Genomic DNA, 17,282 nt, shown 5'->3' with positions numbered 1-17,282 from the left:
ACTAGTATGTAGGAAAAGTGTGATATTTAGTACATAATCTTAACTGTACTTTATACTCAGTTTTACTCTAAAACATCTATAATATTTTGGGGATATCAAGCATTGAAATGCCATTAAAATATTTTATCAATTCTCATAAGAAAGTATTGTTAGGTCTGGAGACAAACGAAGCCTCATATGCCTCATATGTAGCAAAACGCTGTTTATTTTGAGCATCTGTGTGTGTGGGTGGAGGCTGAAAAAGGCATCCACCAGAGAACAGGGAAGAGCCTTGGGTGTTATAGATGGTTTTCTGGGAGGAGTAAACAAATTATTTTCAAACAACTGGGAGGGATAAGGAAAGTAAGTTCACCTCCTGCATTGGATTCCTTATCTCCCTAGGGAACAACCAGGAGGAATAAGCACAGTCCTTATCAGGAGGGATAAAGAAAGTCATTCCCTTGTCTCCCTAGGGTCTGGCAAAGGCTACATGCCCAATACATCCCTAGGAAGGGGAGAGTGGTGAGTTTTATAGGAGGTTTGAATGAAACTTTGCGAAGGGTGAATTCTTTAAGCCTAACAAGTACATGTACAGAGAGCAGCACCAACAGCAGTGCAGGCAAGAAGTGCTTTGAAGTGAAAAAGTGGAATGCAGTAGCCCTCTGGGCCTGTGATGTTGTGGTTGATAACTGTTTTTTTTTTTTTTTTTTTTAGACAGAGTCTCACTCTGTTGCCCAGGCTAGAGTGAGTGCCGTGGCGTCAGCCTAGCTCACAGCAACCTCAAACTCCTGAGCTCAAGCGATCCTCCTGTCTCAGCCTCCCGAGTAGCTGGGACTACAGCATGCGCCACCATGCCCGGCTAATTTTTTCTATATATATTTTTAGCTGTCCATATAATTTCTTTCTATTTTTAGTAGAGGTGGGGTCTCGCTCTTGCTCAGGCTGGTCTCGAACTCCTGAGCTCAAACGATCCGCCCACCTCGGCCTCCCAGAGTGCTAGGATTACAGGCGTGAGCCACCGCGCCCGGCCTGATAACTGTTTATGGATCTTTGCATAGAAGGTCAGGCCAACCAGGCATCTGCCACTTGAGAAGACCCTCATCATAGCATGGGCTCGCCATGCTCTTCACTTCCACTGTGTATCTAGCCGGCTTAAAACACGGCACGTATGCCCATTGGACAACAGAGAGTGGGAGTTCCAAAAGCATGAGCACTACAAAAAGAATACTTCCATCAAGCTTAACTGTTTTGTTGTTCATTTAATGACTTGTCCTCCTATTACTTAATTATAAATGGGATAGAACTGTGTCTTTTCTGCTTTGTCTTTTCAGTTTGCTGTTTCTGTAGCCATATTGTGTTCTGTGTCAAATAAGGTCCGTTTGAATTCTAGAGCAGATGCTGTCTCTTGTGTGTGTGAAAACAGTGAACATATCTGAAGGGTCCCCTCTTTGAAGGCAGAAGAGCCAGCTTTTGAAAGTGTTTGGTCACTAGAACCAGAGCCGGGTTGTCCTGCAGGCGCATTGCTTAGTCATGAGAACAGGACTGCATGACGGGGAGCGTGGACCGCTGGCCCCGGAAAACAGCAGCAAGCCCCGACTTCTTCCCGTGTGACAGCGGCGGACAGCTGAATGAGGGATTGCTAAGAACACGGGATTTGGTCACCAAATCCAACTCTAAGTCATTTTAATTATACTTTCAATTTTTATGTCCGATTTCCAAAAAAAAATGTGAATAATTCTGAACAAGGAATTTTCTTTTTCTTCCATTTTTATGATAATCAAACACATTGTATCTCTTATTTAAGGTATTTGAATATATCTTGTGAAATATTAAGCGCATCTCCCTTCTTTTATAATGAATAGTATAAAAAAGCTTGTGTATAACCTACACAGCGTTACCTAGAGTGAGGAAATTCATTTAATATAACATTGAAAGATAGGTTTGATCATCATAACTCTGGCAACAGTCAACTTCCCAGAGCTTCAGCTGTGATTTCTATAATATGAGAATAATTGCCCTTGCATATTGCTGTCTACTATAATGATCGTATTCAAAAAATAAAATCATTATCTCTCTCTCTGTATATATGGTTTACATGTATGAGTTATCAAAAAATGAACACAAATGTTAATTATTTTTAAACTTCTTTCATTTACATATTTCTATCATGTGCCTTTGGCATGACTTTCAGCTTCACACTCTAAAATTGGTGGCTTTCTAAATTGATTTAAGACCATATTGGAAAAGGAACTACTAATCTGTTCCTACACTAATCTATGTTTTCAATGTTTCTCTACTTTAACAAGATTCAGCTCATTTTCCACATATCTTTGCTAAATGTCCTAACTTCTGAGAATCTAATGCTGGTTTCTACCATTGTTTTACAGTTCTGTCACCAAATCCAACTCCTTTCAATTTTCCTAGTAATAACCAAGTTGCAACATCGTTTGTCTTGTTCCTGAATGCTTGGCAGTATGAACATTTGAAATATAATTAAGACAATGAGTATTTATGTAGCCATGGTTTACTAACTTCCATAGTATTAGGAATATTTTTATTATAGTATTCTTATTTGAAATTTATAACTATATCACATAGTATAAATACATAGTATAAGTAACATATTCTATCTTATTATCAGACACAAGTAGGAAGATAAGAGCTTATTTAAATACTTATCAAGGTAAAAGTACTTTGCATAGAAAAGTGCTGATTTTTTAAAAATCATTAATGTATGCATATTGACAATAAATTAAAAATATGTGTTAAAAATATATTCTTTACATTCAACACTTATCTAGATATTTATCAATCAAAAATTAACATAATCAGTAGTACATTTTTTTTCATTCTTAGTGTTAGTTTTATGTGGTCTATATACTGACAGATTATTGAATATATTAAGGGTATGAATTTTCCATTGCAACATTTTTAACTTTGTTTCTTCTAATTATAAATACATGTCGATACAATTAAAATTTCACTTTAAAAGTATAATATTTTTCAATTATATATGCATATTTTTAAGACTTCTAACTTGAACTTTATGGACTGATAATGTCAGAAACAAAAAGGAAGTCCTGATATTGAAGTGTGAAATAAAATTATATTACTAATTAAGTCTGTAGAACTTTATTTAGATCACAGTATCTTTATCTATATCTTAATTCATATCTATTTGTACCTATGTATACATATGTTTCATTATTAACCTTACTAATATTGTAATGCAAATATCACCAGCATTGCTTGTTCTCCAGCTCTTTGGACTAGTAAGGCCACCTATTTTGCTTATATCTACTCACAGGATGATATTGTCCTAATTGCTAAATAAACATATCAAAACCTCCATTTTTATGTAAGGAGCTCAAATTAGTTAATGTGTTATCTTACCCTCATAGTTTGCTTTTCAGTGAAATATTGCAGTTCCGTTCCTTTTTGTTTTTACAGAGACTTTATATTTTAATTATAAACAAAGAAAATAATGTATCTATTTGGTTTCAGAAGCTAGGCTGCCTACTTCAATGCTTTGAGAGCAAAAATTACATGAACCATATGTAAAATATTATATTGAAGAAATCCAAGCTTAATATGTGAGAACTATTTCTAAATCCATTGGTTGTGAACTATTAGAGCCTATCTAATTAAAGTTTTAGTTAAAATGTATTATGATGAAGAAATATTAATTTTACTTTAATCCTCTTTTCAAGGTTAATAGGGCAAACTTATTTTTAAATGAAATGTTGAAAGCAATTGCTCATAGGAACATTATTCATAATCACAATGCAAGCTATTTCTTTTATTATGCATCAAAGCTACTTCTTATATTGTGTATCTTCCTAGGAGGTCAAAGATTTTAGAGTCAGTATCTTGCTAATCCTTCAAGGTTTTTAATTAAATTAAAATATTGTACAGACTTTAGCAAAAGAAAAACAGAATTTCTGGTCTTGATAAATATAAAATCTATAATATTTTGCAGGGGTCTTTTTTGTCTGTCAAGTAAATTTTTATTTTATCACCTTTTCTATTAGCTCCCTTGCTTATCACCTGGTTTTCACAAAACAAAGGTAGGAGGAGATGGGAAGCACTAAACGTCAAAGTACTCTTTCCAATCACTTTCTTATTCCCCCTGGCCTCATTGTTCCTTATCCTTATTTTAATCACTTTGTGTGGCTTTTGTATGGGATGACCCCACATTATTACATAGGTGTTGAGGACTTGGCAGTTGGCCTTAATCATTATAAAATGAAAGTTTGAATTGTAAAAATGGCTAGCTCTTCACTTCTGCTTATCTTACTTCTCTCCAGATGACAAAAGTACTTCCTAGAGAAAGTATGTGGCCAAAATGTGTTGCAGGCTTTTATTTTCCCCTGCAACACAGAGGACAATATAAGCTATAGATTTAATAAGTCAAGGAACTGAAATAGGCCATATGCCCAAAAGAGAAAAGTAGTTCCTTCACATTGACTGGAGTGGTTTTCCTACTTAAAAACATGTGTATGAGCATCTACTTAATGATAACTTTTAACTTGGGTATTCAACATAGATATATGGTTTCAATTCCTAAGAATCTAAATCAAATATTTTACATAAAATTACAATAAAAACTTCAGTAAATTAATTTGAAAAATCATTCTGAAACTTAATCTCATTAAACATTTTCTTTGATTAAAACAAACGGTGACTCCGTACATCAATTTTTTGGTTAATATCAGCACTCTTTCCTGACAATTTGGGTGTGTGGCCTAATGCACCTCATCTTTCCTTCTTGGTTCCAGATAGGGAGGCAACTCAGGTTGTCTTGATTCTGGAGTGGAAGACTTCTATAACTTTAGACAAGTGAACAGACTAGAATCCTTATGGTGTTAAAAGGGGGCAAGACATATATTCTATAACATAAGAATTTCTAAATGCCCATTTCTTGGTTATAAAGCTGTAATTTTTAAACATCTAAGAACTATGATCAAGTTTTTGTATTTTTATAGAGACGACAAAGTCCTTAGTAGAAGGACCATTGATAGGTAAATTTTATTTATCAAATTGAGGAGCAAGAACTGAGAAAATAAAGGGAAACCCAGATAGAACTTCAGAAAATGACATATGAAGACATCTGAACACTAAAGTAAGGAGCACTAATGCATAGTTGGGTGTTACTGGGGAAAATAATTACAACCTTTTGAACATAACTATACCTGCTTTTATTTCCTCAAAATGATTGGGTTAACGTATTAGATATCATTTTTAAAAAGAGATTTGAAGCTTCTCCTTAAAGACTTCAAAGTAGTAGCATTAGCATGCTTCTATATTTGATTACCTCCTGGGAGGGGGAACATACAAGGCAAACCACGCACACACACACACACACACACACACAAAAACCAACAATGACAACAAAATTACCATGTTTCTGGAACCATTGAATTGACCTACCCAAAAACTACTTATACACATACACAGGCACACACACACAAACACACACATGCATGACTTGTCCATCTCAAGCAGAATACAGATTTAGCTAAAATCCTTGAAATTGACAAACCACAAACTCTCTTAATCAGGATATATTTGAACTGTTAAATAAAACAACAAACACACAAAAACATAAATTGTCAATACCTATAGAAAACTTGACACCACAGAACATCAAACGGGTAGAAATGAAAATGTAAACACTAAGCAAATACCAAGCAATCATGCCATTTTATTTCCCAGTACCTATGATCCCAAACAAAGAAAACCATAGGATATGAAAAAGGGTGATGAAAGGAGTCTATTTTCAGATCAGAAAAGGAGTTCATGACTCAGAAGTTTACATTTTGAAATTCTGATTCCAGAAGCCCATAAACTGAAAGTAGTTGTTCCTTTAAGAAAGGGGCCATAAAGTGTGGAGATTTGACTATAGTATAGAAAGCAAAGCAGGAGGGAAGACTAAGTAAGAAGTGATTTAAGTAGAACTGGCAATAGATAGTGGTAGCTTGGACTAGTGAAGTAGTATAGAATTAATTTTGTTGTTATGATCTATTGGCAATGAATAGTTTATATGTGCCCATTATTATTTTAACTATATCCCTTTACTATTTATTTTCTTCCTTTGTGATCTGGCTATTAATCTAGAATCTTCACTTTTGCCCACATTAACACCACAGAGGAGAAGAAAGGGTCTATAGTCAAAGGAAATAAAATTAATAAAGGAAAACATTACATGTGAAATGGTACCATTAACTATAACTTAAAAAGATTCTATCACGCAAGGAATTATAGTCAATTCCTCCAAGAAACTGTATTTAATTTTACTTCATTTATTCATTTCATCAACAGAAATGACTAAGTGCTTGCTGCAAAGCCCTCTAATAAAAGGAATGATGCCAAATACAAGAATACATTGGGAATATAACTCTATAGCTACCCTCCATTTACTCACACCTCAGTCTGGTTTGCTGTTTATTTGTTTAACATAAATCTGAGATGCTGTCATTGGACCATGGACTTAGGAAATTCTCAATAAATATGTGTTGAATGAATCAGTCTATATTTGTCACCTTTCATTATGTATCTTTTTTTTTTTTGAGAAATGTGTACTTTCAGTGTGAAAGCTTGACTAAGTAACTGTTTTGTTCTAATGACACAGATCCAATAATTCTATTCGTGGAAATCGATCAGCCTAATAAGGAAAGAGTAATTGAAACACCACTATAAATGTGTATAAAATTGGAATGTTTACATTTATCACAGAGGACTAATTTATTGAATGCCCATTCTAAACAGTGCCCTTTCCAATAAAGGCTCATAGTAATATTACAGCTAATTTTAAATTACTAATACTTTAGAGTGTATGAGAGAATGAAAACTTCCCCTTTGCCCCAGAAGGTTCACTGAAAGATCAATTCACAGTAAGACAGATTAATAAGAAAAAGATATTACAAATTTGTTTACCAAACACATAGGGAGAATCACAGAGTGATTACTCAATATTCCAGTGGGGTCCAGAAGTTTATATACCCTCATTTTAGAGGGGAGGGGGGGATGAGAAATATAGGTAATTCTGTTGAGTACCAATAAATAGTTACTTACTAGGGAGGATGAATGAATGGGAGGAAATAGATTTTACTTGTAAAGGATTCTCCTTGGAATTAAATTAGTCTAAAAGACAGGGATTATTAATATCTTTAAGGTGGGTTGAGCCAGGTCTGGTTGCATTCTTGATCTTTCTCCTGCAATATAATGTGATAACAAGTAGGGCAAAAAATGGCAAATGTTCTTTTTGATGGGTCTGGCTTTTATGAAAATAGAGGGAAAATCCCTTCCAGTGTCTGTTGCTCTCTAAGGGCCTTTAATTCAAATTACTCTTTATAGCAAGAAGTCATATTTAGGGATGAAATTTCCTAAACTCCTTCAAGAGTGACAGGTGCTTATTGAGTTTTAATGTCATCTTTTTCTTCATTTCATTTTATGCCTATAAGGCCTTTTAAAATCAAAATAGTTCATATAACGTACATTTATTTTTACCCACAAATTAGTAACATGCATTATAATAACTTTTGGAAAAGCACTTTAAAGAAAATAATAAAACAAATGCTTATAGATCACTTCTTTTGACTGTCAATCATTTGTTGTTAACTTGAATACATATGTATATAAATTTTATGGTCTTAGAAATAGATAAATTAATGCTTCCATTATACCTGATTGGTGACTTCATATTGCTATAGGTTATGTTCAACTAAATTCAGTCCAAATTAAATATTCCTCTACTGTCTGTGAAGGAAGAATAAAAATTTCATGACCTCCCAAAATTCATCATGCCAAACGGGAAAACAGAGCCTGAGAACTGAGGCACACAGCACTGCTATCCTCTCCCCAGTGAAGTACAGGGATCCTCTTTTAAGAAACAAAAGGGCTTAGAACAGGACTAAACAGGGTTTTGTTTGTTTTGTTTTTGGTGCACTGGGTATGGGAGGGAGAAAGGAAGCCTGGCTGGCTAGGTGATCTTGTTATGCAGATGAGCTTCAGGATAATGGCCTTCAGGGAAATGTTTTTATTCAGACCTTGAAGGATGTCAGCCTCTCAGCAAACCTGTCCCAGATCAAACAGGCAGAGACTGGTATCATTTAGCAGATATTCTCTACAGATGCAAATTTCTTCACCGTTTCTCACCTACACAGCCCTGCAGCCATCTCAATATATGTCAAAGAAATACGTTTTGGGGTAAAATATTTCTTATTTCCTTCAGCCCTAGAAAAAGCCCTTCAAGATATACAGCCTCTGTAAAATGAGTGCATGCCAGTTATCACCTTAGGATCTTAGCTAAATAAACTCTTAATTATAAATTACAAGTTTATCTCCACAGATGCAAACCAAGGAAGAGACATGATCACTCTTCCACCCATCCTGAGAAGATCACAGCATTGACTATTGCCTGTGCCCCCTTATTTTAATGTTCATCTGTGCAGATTTACTGAACACCAAATAGAACTTCACAAGAATATCATCAATTACCTCACAGCTCACCTCACATCCTTCATCCCTCTCCTTTTTGCTCTGTATCCTTTTTTTTTCTCAACCCCTTCTATGGAGAGCCCAGTCCACAACAAATACTTTGTGGGATGTGCTTTTCCTGGGCATGTCCTCAAAATCTTGGCTTAATAAATCTTAACTGAGTGTGATGCTCTTTTTTTGTCACTTATTATTTAAGTTTACATGTCTATCTTGTGCTTTGGGAATTCGAAAGTAGGAAATAATTTTGTTACCTTCAAAAAAATTTCAATATAGTTAAAGAGACAATCTTTTATATTTTTAATCAAGAAAGTTTTTCTTTAACTTTGTATGACTAAGAATTCCTTGAGGGTCTTGATAAAAATATTGTGTTAAAAGCAAAAACTATAAATGTCCAACATATATGAATTACCAAATATGTTGTTTTTGTCATTTAATGTAACATTTAACCATATTTTCTTTTGTCCATCCAATAATAATTCCTGCTTTACAGTATAGCTGAATTCTGACTCATGAAATAAATCTCTTGGAACAAAATAAATGTAATTAATTTGTTGATAGGTTGTATTTCTAACAAATTTCCTCTTTCTATGTCTATGGAATTCAATGAACTGTTGTAAAAAGTAGCATTACCCAAATTTTTTAAAATGCAGCTATTATGACTAGCTCACACTATTTACCCAAAATATATATATATTGTGTGTGTGTATATGTATGTGTACACATACATACATACATGTAGATATATACACATACATACATGTATAATTTCTATCAGAAATTCTATAAAATCTACATTGATTATTTTGATCATATAAAGAAGTTTTTAACTTACTTCAGTAGCTAACAGATTATTCAAATATTTATTGTCTTTTTGTCTTGATGATGCGAGCCTTTCAAATTCTTTTCCAAAGGCCTTATGTTCTTTCTAAATGTAGTTTTCTCTGTTAGAAAATTGAGGAATTCAAATATTAGGTAGAGAGTGAGGGATTCCAGGTCTCCTGGGGACAAAAGTGGGTGCTGTTACCTTGGTACAGTTGCCCCACCTGGGAAGAAGGACAAGGGTGGGCCCCAGGCCCCCATCTTGGTCCTGCTCCACCCTAATCCTCTTCCCAGTGCCTGTCAAACCTAGGGGAGGAGGGAACACCCTATGAATCACCCATTTATGACTTAGTGAGCCAGCTGCAAAAGAATGCAGAGGAGTCTCTAGCCCACGGACCAAGCAGCATAGGTACCATAGAGGTCCGAAAGTGACCTATAACACCCCACATGTGTAGTAAAACTCAGGTCATGCAACTCCCAACTGTCCAATTAAAGTGGTTCCATGGTGACCTCTGAACCATGAGGGAGGTCCCAAGCCAGGCACTATAAAACAAGACACAGACTATAACCAGGTCCTTTTTGTGCCCTTCTTTTTTCTCTCTCTCTCTCTCTTTTGCTTCTGCAACAATGGGTCCAGTTGTCATCTGTGACATATGTATCATGCTTTGTAAACCTATATCTTGCTCTTGCTCTATAATCCTATCTTTCTCTCCTCAATAAACCTCATTTTCGTGCTTGCCTTACTATGGTGCATGTGGTCATTCTTTGGCCATGAGCGCATCAAGAACTCACATTTCAGACTGAAACCCAACACACAAATACCAGGACATATGCATTTAAATTTGAGTTAAATTGGTAAGAGAATAACATTCTTACTGTCCTGTTTTTTAGGAAGTCTCCTCTGTTTTGCTGCTTCCAGGTCAGAGATTTTAAAGTGATATAGCATGAACAGATTCAACATCATATAGAAATTTTTATAAATGCTAATTCTTAGGCTCCACCTGAGATTACCTGGAACCAAAAACAAACAAGGAAAACAACAACAACAACAAAAATAAACTGGGGTAGGGTCCAGCAATCTGTCTTTTAACAGTTCCACAGATAAACCTTATTCATGGTAAATTTTGAGCTCCAACATCTTTGAAATATGTTGATGTGTGATATGGTTTGAATGTGTCCCCTAAAAATTCATGTGTTGGAAAATCAGTCACCAATGTGATGGTGTTGGGAAGTGGAGCCTAATGAGAGGTATTTAGGCCATGAGGGATCTGCCCTCATGAATGTATTAATGTCTTTATAAAAAGGGCTTTCAGGAGTAGACTTTCTCTCCTTTCCTTTTTGCCACATGATGCCTTCATCCATGTGATGACACAGCAAGAAGACCCACGCCATAAACTGGCATATTAATCTTGAACTTCTCAGACCCCAGAACTGTGAGCTCATATATTTTTGTTTTTGTAAATTACCTAGTCTGTGGTGTTCTGTAATAGCAGCACAAACAAAATAAGACAACTTCCATTACCATCTTTCTCTTGAAGGTTAAGTGATGAACAGACCAATTCCCATTAGTCCAAATATTGTGAGATGTTTGATGAAAAAAAATTGCTCTATAAACTCTAAACAAAATGAGCCTCATGTGAGAGGACTAAGAGTAAGAGTCTGCTTGTTTTTCATAAAGAATTATCTCAGGTTAAATCGTAAAGAAGATTAATTCTAAGTTTGTTTAAATTCTGAAAGAAAATATTCAATGAAGTGAAAAATAATTAAAATTCTAGATGTGATTTTCCAATTTCTTTAAATTTTTGAGAGATTTTATAGGCTTTACATAGAAGGTGTGTTGTGATCAATTGTTTGCAAAGGTCACATCACTTCCTTCTGCCCCTCTACACATACCTCTTTCAATGTAGTTTAGCAGGTCAGCCCATTAAAATGTGGAATATCTTTCCACACTCTGAATCTGGGCTGATGTTATACCTATATTTGGCTGCTAAAATGTGGCAAAAGTTATGCTATTTTATCTCTAGATTCTAGACTTTAAAAGATCTTCACCTTTTGGAGTATGCTATTGATATTAACATAAGAAAAAAGCCAGTCTAGCCCACTGAAGGAAGAGGATCCCCAAGGCATACCAATATATAGCCAGATATGTGAGGCCATCTTATACGTTGCGGTCTAACCAATCCTCCCACTGAATGCAACCATTTGAGCTGGCCAAGCAAAACTAGCAGAATCCAACCAACAGAATTTTGAAAAATAATAATTTTTTGCGGTTTTATGCCATTTTGTTTTGAGGTGATGTGTTAATTCAACAGTAGATATGTTATAATTATAAATGCAAATTTATCTATAGCTTTATGTTTCTCTCCCAACTAACTCAAAAATATTATAGTAAAATTATAAAACAGAATTCAATCTTAAAGCATAAAGGAATTATAATCCTGTCTAACCTATGAAGATTATGTATTTTTTAAATAAGTGTGCCTATTTGTATATTTTTCCATTCGGCCAGCCTATGTCTCTTTAGTGGGCAGTTCAAGCCATTCACATCTATTGAAAGAATTGATAAGTGGGGCAGATTTCTGTTCATCCTGTTGCATTGAACTTTGTTGCTTTTTTTTCTCTTTTGAGCCATTGTGGTATCTGGTCTTTGACCTTTAGCTTTTGGATGATTTTATACTGGAAATTAGCTCAGAGTATCTAAGAAGGAAGTAGAGTCTAGAATTACACACTCAGATGAAAGAAATTTGCTTCTCTGGATGTCTCAGAACAATAAAGTTGGGGTTTCTTCATTTGGGGGAAAAGATATATCTTTATTCTGTGCTAAAATTAATCCTTGTAAAAACTCTGTCATGTTGTGTTATTTGGAAAACCTAATAAAAATTTATTTCCAGCCAGGAAAAATAAATAAATAAATAATTGTGGAAATGCTTTATACTAACAAAGTAAAACAATAAGAACAACACACTACTGGGGAAAAACTTTAGAAAGATCAGTAAAGCCTGTCAATAAACACTGGAAGATTCTGGAGCATTATTTTTGCTATTTCACCTTAATGTTTTAGAAATTGTAATTATGGACAATTTGTATAGGTGATACCTCTTAATTTTTTAGTTAAGGCTTGACAGAGATATTGCATACATGAAAATTGGTCATGTACAACCTTTAAAGGTTTCAGTGGATGCAAGATAAATAATAGAAAGATATGTTCAAAGTGTCCTTTTAAGTAAAAACAAATGAACATGGCTAGAGCCTAAATATTTTAATTTCTTTAAATTAAAATTAATTAAATTGATGTGTTATAATCAACCTATTTCAACTTAAATTGTTATAACTACATTCTTTTACAGTTAATTATGTTGCTTTCTGTTGTTTTTTCTTTCACCTTGATGATCTTAAATGTATTCTTCAAAATCATGTGCTAATGTATTCAATTTTATGTTTCGCTCTGTAGAAAATGTATGCAAAGCATTTTAATTAAAGCCAAAACTAATCTGAGTGAATTTTTAAATGCACTGGCTTGAATGCAATAAAAGTATAATAAATGCACCTCCCTACGACTCCATCTGTATTACCAATGCCTTGTTTAAAATACAGAGAGGTTAATTTCTGAATTTGTTTTATATAATCATTTCTATTCAAGTTACATCAAGAGTTATTTTTAAAATGATATGTCTTATTTATAGTTGTCACATTATCTGTATCTTTATCTCAGAATAATTAATATTTATGCTGTACAAATTTTAGTAAAAGGTAATTTACACAGAAGGGATAAAATGGAGCCATAAATCATGACATATGCTTGTAACAATTCACAAGAAAGCATACAATAGAAGCAAAGGAGTGTGACTGTGTGAATTCTTGTGATTATAAGTTTGGTTATGCAGAAGTGTGTGGCTATCTCCTAGAATAGGCAGGGTGTCTCTGAGAGTATTTACTAGAGGCACTTGTTACCTTGCATGATCAATCACACTGTCTATGCATCTATCTCTTATCGGTGACTCAAGACATTGCCACTTCTATAACACAAACCAACTGAAAAATTTAGAATCAAATATACAACTACCATAAATTCTACTGTTTGGAGGCCTATATGGAAAACCAAATCAAAGACAAGTTTTCTTGAGAGTCACTAGTTATAACTGAAGAGGTAATATGAATTGATATATAATGTGATTGTCATAACTCAACCTATATCATCCATCTCATTTTAACTATATCATATCATACCATACAATATCACCTATATCCATATCATGAGGGCACTTTTTAATACTGATTCCAACAATTGTGCCAGTCCCCTTTCCAAGGTAGTTCATCACAACAAGCATGATTCTCAGAGTCAGAAAGCATAAAATTTGTTAATTATCAAGATCTATACAATATAACTGTTCTTACTAATTTACTATTGTCACTTACATATCCTAATTCCTTAAATCCATCCCTTTGCTCTTGTCTCAGCACAAATTCCAGCCCTGCAAATGTAAAATAATTTGGAAAAATTATTGGTCGAACAACCTTTGGCATTTTTAAATTTGGACTCTGTACTTTTCCTTTTGCCATGATTTCTTAGCCAATGTTGTTTTTTTCAGAAAAACACATTTATTGTTTAAATAGTTGTGTGTACATATATGTATATGTATATATTGATAAGTTGCAGTCAAGTATTGTACACCTAGGAGCTATTTGGTCCCCAAGAATTATCCCTAAAATTTCAACACCAAGTTAGACTTCACAATGATACAAATCCAGCAATTCTCAGTTTAGTCTTTCCCATGTTCCCAGTGCAATACTTAAGGAATCTCAAACCCAAAGCCCTGGGATTAAGGATTATTCATCAATGATCTGAAAGCAAAATGAAGAATTTTTAACTCCCTAGGCTAGAATGAAACTCCAAAACTAACACTAGTGTCACATAGATCTCCGTCCATTCGTTTTTGCTACATACTCCTATGTCGGAGACATAAATCCTTGGATACCTTTGGGGAATGAGAGAGAAAAGTATTCACTCCTAGTGAATTCTCAGCTGGTGAGAATAATTCACCACATTATTAATCCAAAGTAGCCTAACTTTCTGGCACTGAAATGAATAGAATGCAAGATGGTGAGAATAAACATTCACTTGAAAGCAGTTTTGTAAATCCAAGGATGAAAACTTGCAGTGGAAATGGAATGTCTCATTAAGAGTGGTGACAAAGTAGCTTACTAAAAGTGGGTCATTTTATTCATTGCTTCTGACAAGAGACATACCGGGTTTTTCTCAAAATCTCCAGCCATGCACATCACTACTCATACTAAGAGTACCAACTATAGTTTCATGAATGTTCTCTTCAGACTACTGGACCTAGGATAATCAAAGACTGCTGACCAAGTTGGTCTTAACATTCCCCTCAGCCACACTAAACTTTATATAGGCTTCTTCCTGCCTCTAAGCCCCTGACTTCTCCCTGACCTGGCCAAGACAGAATAAAGATTACCTAACTACAGAGGTCTCTTCTTCTCCCATTTCTTAGAGCATTTACTTTAGAAAACTTGTAATTGCAAATTCTATGCACCTTTGAGATGTAAATCTTTTAAAATTACTTTTGCCAGTTTTAAAACCCATGGCTGTCTTTCTGCAGAACCTGGGAGTCATCCCTCTGAAAAGTAATCATCGATAGAACCCCAATCTCCAAAATTCTGTGAGATGATAGGAGCTTGACATTGGTAGGTGCCTTGCCCCAGGTTGCAAAATTAGCTCTTGTAGTAAAGTTATAAGAAAGTTGACTTTTCCAACTTTCCCCTGGGGTAAAGCCAATTAGCAAATACAGATGTCCTGTGATAGCCTTCACTTTAGCTCTTAAAAACTATTCTGCATTTTGTTTCAGCAAAGTTGAGTGTAGACTCTGTTCTAGTCTTTTTCCTCTACTGCATTATCCTTGAACAAATTCTTTCTTACTCGCTTAGTTTTGTCCAGTGCAATTTCTGCTTTGGCACTACAAAATAATGTGTTGTTGACTACGGCTTTTTATAATAATAAGTCTGTCTACATGCCTGTAAGAAGCCTATATAACAAAACACCATGTTATGCATCATAAATGTATACTATTTTACTTGTCAATAAATAAATACAGATCTAATAGGAACCAAATGAAGAGTAGAAAAAATAAGATAAATCCAATTGCATTATTTATGGGTAAACACTAGGATGGACTAGAGCTTTCTTGTTCAGAAAAATAAAACTTTATCAATGGATTTTGAAGGAGACAATTCTGAATCAATTCTATATACCACTGATATATTATTCATATGTGAATGTAGTATGAGATACATTGTCAAATATGATATGACAAATACATATGCTAGCTGTGTAAATTATACATCCAAATTAAAAAAAAAAAAACTTATAAAGGCTAGTTCTGAGAAACAAAATGAGCACGTCTTCCAACAAAATCTTAATATCTTCTATACATATATTTCTAGAATTAAAAAATGAACTAATATCTTGTTTAATTATTTTTTCCATTTTAAATTGTGTTTATTTTTGTACACAAGTGAAAATAGTAAATGCATAATAAAACATCTTATTTTTCTAATCCAATTCCAGAAACAGAAATCTCATTGTATAATTCTAAAATATAATTTTATTTCTAATGTACTTCTATGCTAGAGGAAAAGGAATTTGTTTGAATTTTAGAGATTTAGGGATTGAGAAGGTTGGAATTTTGAGTTAAGAAAAACAGTTGTTTCAGTTATCTATTACTGCATAACAAACTATTCAAAAATTTAAGTGCCTTAAAACAAAATGTATTAACATCCTCACAGTCCTTGGGGTTGATGACTCAGCTGATGGCTCTTGCCTGGGATTTCTCACATGGTAGCAGCCAGATGGCAGCTGGACTGTAGTCATCTTAAAACTCCATTGGGGCCAGGCGTGGTGGCTCACGCCTGTAATCCTAGCACCCTGGGAGGCCAAGGTGGGCGGATTGTTTGAGCTCAGGAGTTTGAGACCAGCCTGAACAAGAGTGAGACCCCGTTTCTACTAAAAATAGAAAGAAATTATATGGACAGCTAAAAATGTATATATAGAAAAAATTAGCCGGGCATGGTGGCACATGCCTGTAGTCCCAGTGACTTGGGAGGCTGAGGCAGGAGGATCACTTGAGCCCAGGAGTTTGAGGTTGCTGTGAGCTGGGCTGATGCCATGGCACTCACTCTAACCCAGGCAACAGAGTGAGACTCTGTCTCAAAAAAAGAAAAAAAAAAAAAAAAAAACCGCCATTGGGCTGGACTAAGGTAGTTAACTCTCATGGCTGGCAGGGTCCGTTACTTCAAACCTCAGTTGATATGTCCACCAGGGCACCTACATCTGACCACTGCATTTAGTTTGAACTTGTCAAAGAACAGTAGCTGCATTCTGGGAGGTGAAATCACAAAATCATGCATGCCAAGACCAGGTGGTTTTGTTTTTTTCCTAGTGGTAACCATGGCTCATGCTTTATTTAAATTTCATTGATCACATATATTTTAAATGGTAGCACATGTAGAGTAAAGGGAGAGACCGGAGTACAATCAATAATAAAATATAATTTATCTCTTATTGAAAAATAATTATTGCAGAATATTTTAGCATAATTATCTTAACAAAAAGCACAACAGAATGATTTTTGGTTATTTTTTAGCCATTACCCTATAGAGAAGCAGCTTTGATGTGGCATATTTTTACTACAACACTATGGAAAGGTAATAATAAAAGTTACTTCTCTACTTAAGAAATACAGATATAATTTAAAGCAAAATTTCATGATTTTTAGTGTTTTGATTTTCATTTTTGCTTAAGTGCTATAATTTTCTATATAATTTTTGTATAATCAGATTTTCACATATTTTAGTATTCCATATGATGTTTTCTTTGAGGAGTGTATAATCAATACGGTATTAGTTTTTTTTTTTTTTCTTATAGTGTATGATTCACTGGTTTTTATTATATACGGAAGTTGTGCAATCAT

Source organism: Eulemur rufifrons, chromosome 17 (genome assembly GCF_041146395.1).
Source record: "Eulemur rufifrons isolate Redbay chromosome 17, OSU_ERuf_1, whole genome shotgun sequence".
Taxonomy (NCBI): Eukaryota; Metazoa; Chordata; class Mammalia; order Primates; family Lemuridae; genus Eulemur; species Eulemur rufifrons.
The sequence above is the reverse complement of the archived record's forward strand: the minus strand, read 5'-3'. Positions refer to the sequence as shown.